Source organism: Hemicordylus capensis, chromosome 6, assembly GCF_027244095.1.
Source record: "Hemicordylus capensis ecotype Gifberg chromosome 6, rHemCap1.1.pri, whole genome shotgun sequence".
NCBI lineage: Eukaryota > Metazoa > Chordata > Lepidosauria > Squamata > Cordylidae > Hemicordylus > Hemicordylus capensis.
Window position 1 is genome coordinate 149,492,200 of NC_069662.1, and position 6,554 is coordinate 149,498,753.

Here is a 6,554-nt window from a genome sequence, read left to right on the forward strand (position 1 = left end):
AACACAAAAGTAAAAACCTTAAAACAATTTAAAACCACAATTAGATTTAAAGGCTTGGACGAAAAGGTCTCTTCAAGGACTTTTAAACATCGTCAGAGTTGGGGAGGCTCTCATCTCGGCAGGGAGCACATTCTAGAGTCTCAGGGCAGAAACAGAGAAGGCCCGTCCCTGCGTAGCCACCAGACGGACTGGTGGCAGTTGCAGATGGACCTCTCCGGATGATCTCAATGGGTAGTGAGACTCATAGTGAAAAAGACAAATACCCAGGGCCTAAGCTATTTAGGGCTTTGTAGATTATAACCAGCACCTTGTATTTTCCCCAGAAACTTATCGGTAGCCAGTGTAGCTCTTTTAATATAGGAATTATTCGAGATGACTCGGAGACCAACCTGGCTGCCACATTCTGTACCAATTGCAGTTTCCAGACTACATACAAAGGCAGCCCCACATAGAATGCATTGCAGTAGTCAGGTCTGGAGTTTGCCAGCTTATGTACCACCATTCAGAGATGATATTATATCCCTTCACCTTCACTCTAGGTACAAGTTCTGGGCTCACCACTTCTGCCTGCCTCCACACCCAGCTCGCAGATAATAATTTCCCTCTCCTACCTTGATTGTAGAATTCTCAGGATGGCCAATGAGGAATGCACATAGCTCCTTAATTAGAGTCACAGACTTCTCCTACCCTAATAATGATCACGAGAACAGCCCTGCTATGCTGTACCTGTATTAAGACGTCACTTGCACATGTTTTTGTGTGGATGATTGTACCTGTATTCAATTTAAAAGTGAACCTGGGTACAGATCTTTCAAATACATGGTACACATAGGGGCTGACATACGACACAGTCTACCGTGGTTCTGCTCAAACGTATGCTGCCACTGCTTGCAAGCTCACTAAGTCTCCATGGCTCTTAAGCACAGCATCATCATCTGTGTGGACTTCTACCATTTAGGGAAGCTGAACAATATTGGTTGGCTTCAGCAAGTTGGCGTAGTGGTCCAAATACGTTCTGAGTGTGGTATGGCAGAAGTGTTTATGACTGCATTATCAGTTGTTTGATATCTCTGGCCAGCAAGCCAATGCAAAGCTAAGCTTCAGGGCTCCAAGCTCCAGAGTTGATAAATGACTTTGCTATTTCATTCCTAAACACAGTGCTATGGCACCAGAGGAATTTCTCCTCCCAAAGGTTGATACTAGCAGTGGTAGTTTGATCTTGTCTAAACAAGATTGTGGCTTGGAGTACTTCATCCTTTGACACCAAGGGGCATTTTTCCTCCTATCATTGTCATGATCAATGTTGCAACAAGGGAGGCAAGAAAGAAGCAGAATTGCATTTTTCAAATGCAAACATAAAGCATGTGTTCCTTTTTAAAATGTGGCATTGACAGATATCGGTCTCTTCTGCAGATATGAAATGCTGCCCCTAGGAGCAAGGATACCGCTTGGAAGAAAACCTGCCGAAGTCTACACAGGCCAGCTTCACACATACAGCGGCACCTGAAGTTGGGGCAAACCAACGGTTCCCCATGAGTGTATACTCCTGGCATGAGCTGTTATTTCCACTCGTCCAATATGCTGAGATTGCAGGGGTGTGCATGGAACTAATTACAGTGGATCGGTTCAAACTCAAACTGGATTGCAAGCCGGTTTGAATCTAACCAGCCCCCAGTTCCGTCCAAGTGTCGAACCATGCTGAACAGGTTCAGAACTGGTTCAGAACAGGTTTGATGGCTTGAGGGGGCATGCTTGTAAAGAGGAATCTGGTGAGGATCCCACTTTACAAGCAAAGGCGGGGAGCCCTTCCTACCTTAATAAAATAAACCCAATGGGGCAGCAAGAGGGCACCTGTACTCAGAGCTGGCAGTGTGGTGGTGGTAATGCAGCTCCTCCAAATTCTCTGGAGAGCTAGGCCTAGTCCAGAGAATTCAGAGGAACCGTGCTGCTGCTACCGCACCACCAGCGTATAGGTGCCCTTTTGCTGCCCCATTTGGGTTTTTCAAAAGGGATCAGAGTTCTCCCCTTCACTTGTAAAGGGCAATCCTCATTGGTTCGTTCGAATTAGGGCAGTTCAGCTTGAACTCGGACCGACACCCCTTTTGTAGGGTCTGGTGCAATTCGAGTCCGAACTGGTCAAACCAGGCAGGTTCTATCTGAACCCGCTTCAAATAGAACTGGTTCTGCACAGCCCTGTGAGATTGATCATGTCATGTGGACCCACCAATCTCGGCCAATATTGCCTTACTTCCAGCAGGAAATCTGACCTGTCCCTCACTTCAAATCTAGGTTACAGATGCGGGGTTCCCTGATGGAAGTGGGGCAGGATTTGCTGCAATTGGTGAGTTTGAATGAAACATCCAATCTCAGGATATTGGAAACTGGAGTGGAAGTGAACTCATGCTATTTGCTCACTCATGCTGACTCATGACAGCAGCAGGGAATCGGCAGCTCGCCCCCACTTCAGGTGCCACCGTACATGCAAACCCAGCCACAGATCTGCTTTGAACCTAGGAACTATGCACCTGAGCTTGCCCTTTAAATAGTAGGCATCTTCTCACAACCAAAAGTTGGGTAGGAAGATCCCAGCCCCCCATGTGCTCCTGAAAACCAGTTATGTGTTAGCTAGGTAGGAGGAGGAGAAAATTATCATGTTCTAGCTGCAATCTGGGTAGGATGGTGTGTGGCATGCCTTCCCTCTACCTTCAGTACAATGCTGTGTAAATGATGTTGTTTGGTTGCACTGTCCTTATCCAGGTCGCAGTGAGCACACAATCATTTCCCCCTCCTCCTACCTCCATTTCTGCGACACAAAATCAGTTCTTGGGAGTGTGCACGGGGCTGAGATCCTGGCTGGTTGCTTCCCCTTCCCATCTCTTGGTTATGAGAACAGGCCCAGTTCTTTGTAGGCCTGCTCCCTCAATGCCCCTGGGGGTGTCTCTGGGAACCATTTTTGCAGCTACTGCTGCCACCTTGAATTGCTACGTGTGAAATACACATTTCTTGAAATGGAATTGACTGCTTTAATCAGTTAATTATTTAAAAGCCAAATGACTAATCAACTACAGTTTTTTGGATCCTGAATTGAACTAGTTATTAGGATCTTTTCCAATCCTATGTAAATTTGGAAAGGGAGCTGGGCTTCAGCATCATGTTTGCTGAAGGCAAATGCTCCATCTCTCCCCCCCCACTCCCCCCCCCTCTTTTTGCCAGCTCTCAAATTAAGATTTGCTAGGAGTTGATGCCTTTACCTCCCTGCTACTTGTCTGCCTGCCATGGGCAGCTCATTCCTCCCGGGAAATGAAGCAGATCGTCAGTTTATTTACTGGACGAGACGGATGCCTGACAGTTTCCCAGCAGAAATGAATTGCTCTCTTGTCAGGGAGGCATTTGATTCCCTCATAGGCTCTGCTGTCTGCCAAATAAATATAGACATGCGAAAGCTGAAAGTATTTTGCATGTAAATAATAACAGGCAAGCGCTACATTGCGTGCCCGGGCTGTTAAAGTAAACGCAACCATTCTTTCTTATTAGGCTGTTTGAGCATTGTAAGATTAAGCAGAAAACATGTCTTTTGGAAAGTGAGCTGTTCACACCAACCCAATTCCAGCATTTTGACCAGAATGCTAGAATGGTCTCATAAGTGGTCTAATAATGAGATTATTATGCTGGAATGGTGAAGTGGTCTAATAATGAGATTATTATATAGCTTGTGGATGGGGCCATAGTTTAGTGGAAGAGCATCTGCTTTGCATGCAGAAAGTCCTAGATTCAATCCCTGACATCTCCAGGGAGTTATTTGCACATGGTTTCATGCTTCGGAGTAAATGTTGAGCAAAGCCACTTTGAACTACACTCGCGGCATTGAGGGATAGATAGATAGATAAGCTGTATTACGATCGTAGATCAGACTGGCATTGAGGGAAGCAGCCCCTCCCCTCTGCTCCTGGATTTTGTTTTGAAACAGGTTCACATGGCATGCTCCGTGTTTTCCTTCTAGCCAATGGGGGGGGGGAGTGAAAGCTTCTTTAAGAGCGATATCTGCATTTCTAAAGAGAACATCCCTCTTATCATGCTAATGATTCTACATCAGCACCTCTCCCTATTTGTTCCGGTGTTTTCAGAAAATGTAGCTTAAAACCAGCATTTTAAAAATCTGGAAGTATGTCAAGATAAGCTAGAATTCGCATCACAAAGTCCGATTTGTGTGTGGAGTGGGCCCAAGGATCTCGAAGGGATTTCGGGGTAGGTTTGGCTGATGTGTGAATGCACACACTTTCTTCTGAAGGAGATTCGGGGTAGAAGCCCTGTGTGTAAAGCCTCCAGGGAGGGCTAGGAGAGACTCCGGCCTGAAACCTTGCAGAGCCATTGCCAGTCAGTGAACCAATGTCTGACTTTGTATAAGGTGTTAGAGACACAGCTCCAGTTGCATTGTCAGTTTGCACCTCCTATCCTAGTGACCATTGGGGCATTATTTTATTTTATTTTATTTTATTTTATTTTATTTTATTTTATTTTATTTATTTACATTTATATCCCGCTCTTCCTCCAAGGAGCCCAGAGCAGTGTACTACATAATTAAGTTTCTCCTCACAACAACCCTGTGAAGTAGGTTAGGCTGAGAGATACGTGACTGGCCCAGAGTCACCCAGCAAGTCTCATGGCTGAATGGGGATTTGAACTCGGGTCTCCCCGGTCCTAGTCCAGCACTCTAACCACTACACCACAGATAGTGAGGTAGGGTATTCCTCTTTATTCCCCCACCTGTTGTCTCTTCCTTTGCTCTGGCTTTCTCTGATTGGTAGACTGATATTCTCGGGGGTATGTGTGTGTGTGTCTCATTTTCTCCTTCTTGCTCCCTGCTCCTCTGAATTCCCCATTAGCCATGAAGCTTTTTTCTTCCCCTCTCTATTCTGCACTATGAAGACAGAAAGCACAGGGACACAGGCTTTTCTATCCAAGTATGTGACTTCCCCAATAAACCTTACTTGTTTTTGAACTTTAAACGTCTGTCTCAAGATACTCTCTAATGGGCTTGCTCTTCTCACATACTCCTGCTCTGCTATAACTGGGGTGAACTAAACTTCTCCCTTCCGACAGGGTTATGGGCCCAGAGATTGAGAGAACAACCTGCATAATTTAAAGAGTTGAAAGCGGTGGGGTGGAGGGAGAGAGAGAGAGTGGGAGAGCTTTCAGTAAGGAGACAGGACAAAGATCCCAAGCAATTGAGAAGCTGGAAGGTCCTGAGTTTGAGCTTTAAAATGGAAATCCTCCTGAGAAGCCACAGACTTAGCAGCGTCTTGCAGACCAAGCATCCCATGCACCTAGTATTGGAGAACGTTTTCTTTGCAGATTTTCCCAGGATCTAGTAAACAGTGGCCAACATCCACTAATGGTACACTTGCGCAAGGCTACTGTGTTAGCTAGTTGTGCTAAGTCTGGAGCTTGCCCTCCAGATTATTGTTGTGCTAACACAACACTAATTTGTTTTGTGCTAATACAAACATGTTTGTGCACACAAACATATTTCGCTCCCCCCATCCCCTGTGCATTCAGCCCTTTACTTGTAAAGGGGAATCCTTGCCAGACTCCCCTTTACAAGTATACCTGTTGAGCTTCTCAAACCGGTTTGACTGCTGGATCAGACCAGGCCTGGATTTGATCGAGCCTGAGCCCCAAGTCGCCCAGGGTTCAGATTCGAGCCGAACTGGGCAATCTGGTTCCATGCACATCTCTAGCACCCTTGCCCTATTGGTTATAGGTTGCCTTGAGTTACTCATTGTGGGGTGCTCCAGGCCCATTGCTGCACTTGGACCTTTCGGTCTGGAGACACTGTTTGTTAGAAATACAACACTGAATCCTATGAAGGGAGAAAAATGCCTTATTTTGTAGTTTCCCATCATTATTTCTTTTTAAAAGAATCCCTTGTTTAACCTTCCTGTGGTATGTATATGTAAGTGAATGTAAATTAATCAAATGAGGTATATTTGATCACTTCTGACTTTGTTGTGCAGAGCAAGGTTCAAACTTGTCTGTCTTCGGACCCTTCTTTTCCACCACGGAATATGAAAACAGGCAACACTGGCCCGTAAAATATTGCTAATTATTTTAATGCTGAAAGCCAAAAATGTCCCTGGTTTGTTCATTAAAGCGTTTTCACCTCCACCCTGTTCCAACACAGTCAGTATTCCTGTCAGAAGTATACAGTAAACAGCAATGCGTCTGCTGTGAGTAGTCCTTAAAGTTGCATGCTACAGCCCCTTGCTGTGACATTAAAAATACCCTTTAAAATTTGTAGTGAGACATTATTTAAATGTCAGTAATAGTTTCGATAGTGACTCTTAATTTCATCTTGGTAAACAACTGGAATGTGAACATTGCCCCAATGTAGACATTTATAATAGAAATCGGATTCAGTCCTGGTAGCTCAGGTTTTGAGATAAAAGAGCTTCTCAACGCAGATGCTTTAACCAAACAGACGTATTGATCGTTCATTATCTGAAACTAATGAAGCCCCTTGTGGAATAGGACAGGACTCAAATGCATTTCCAAAT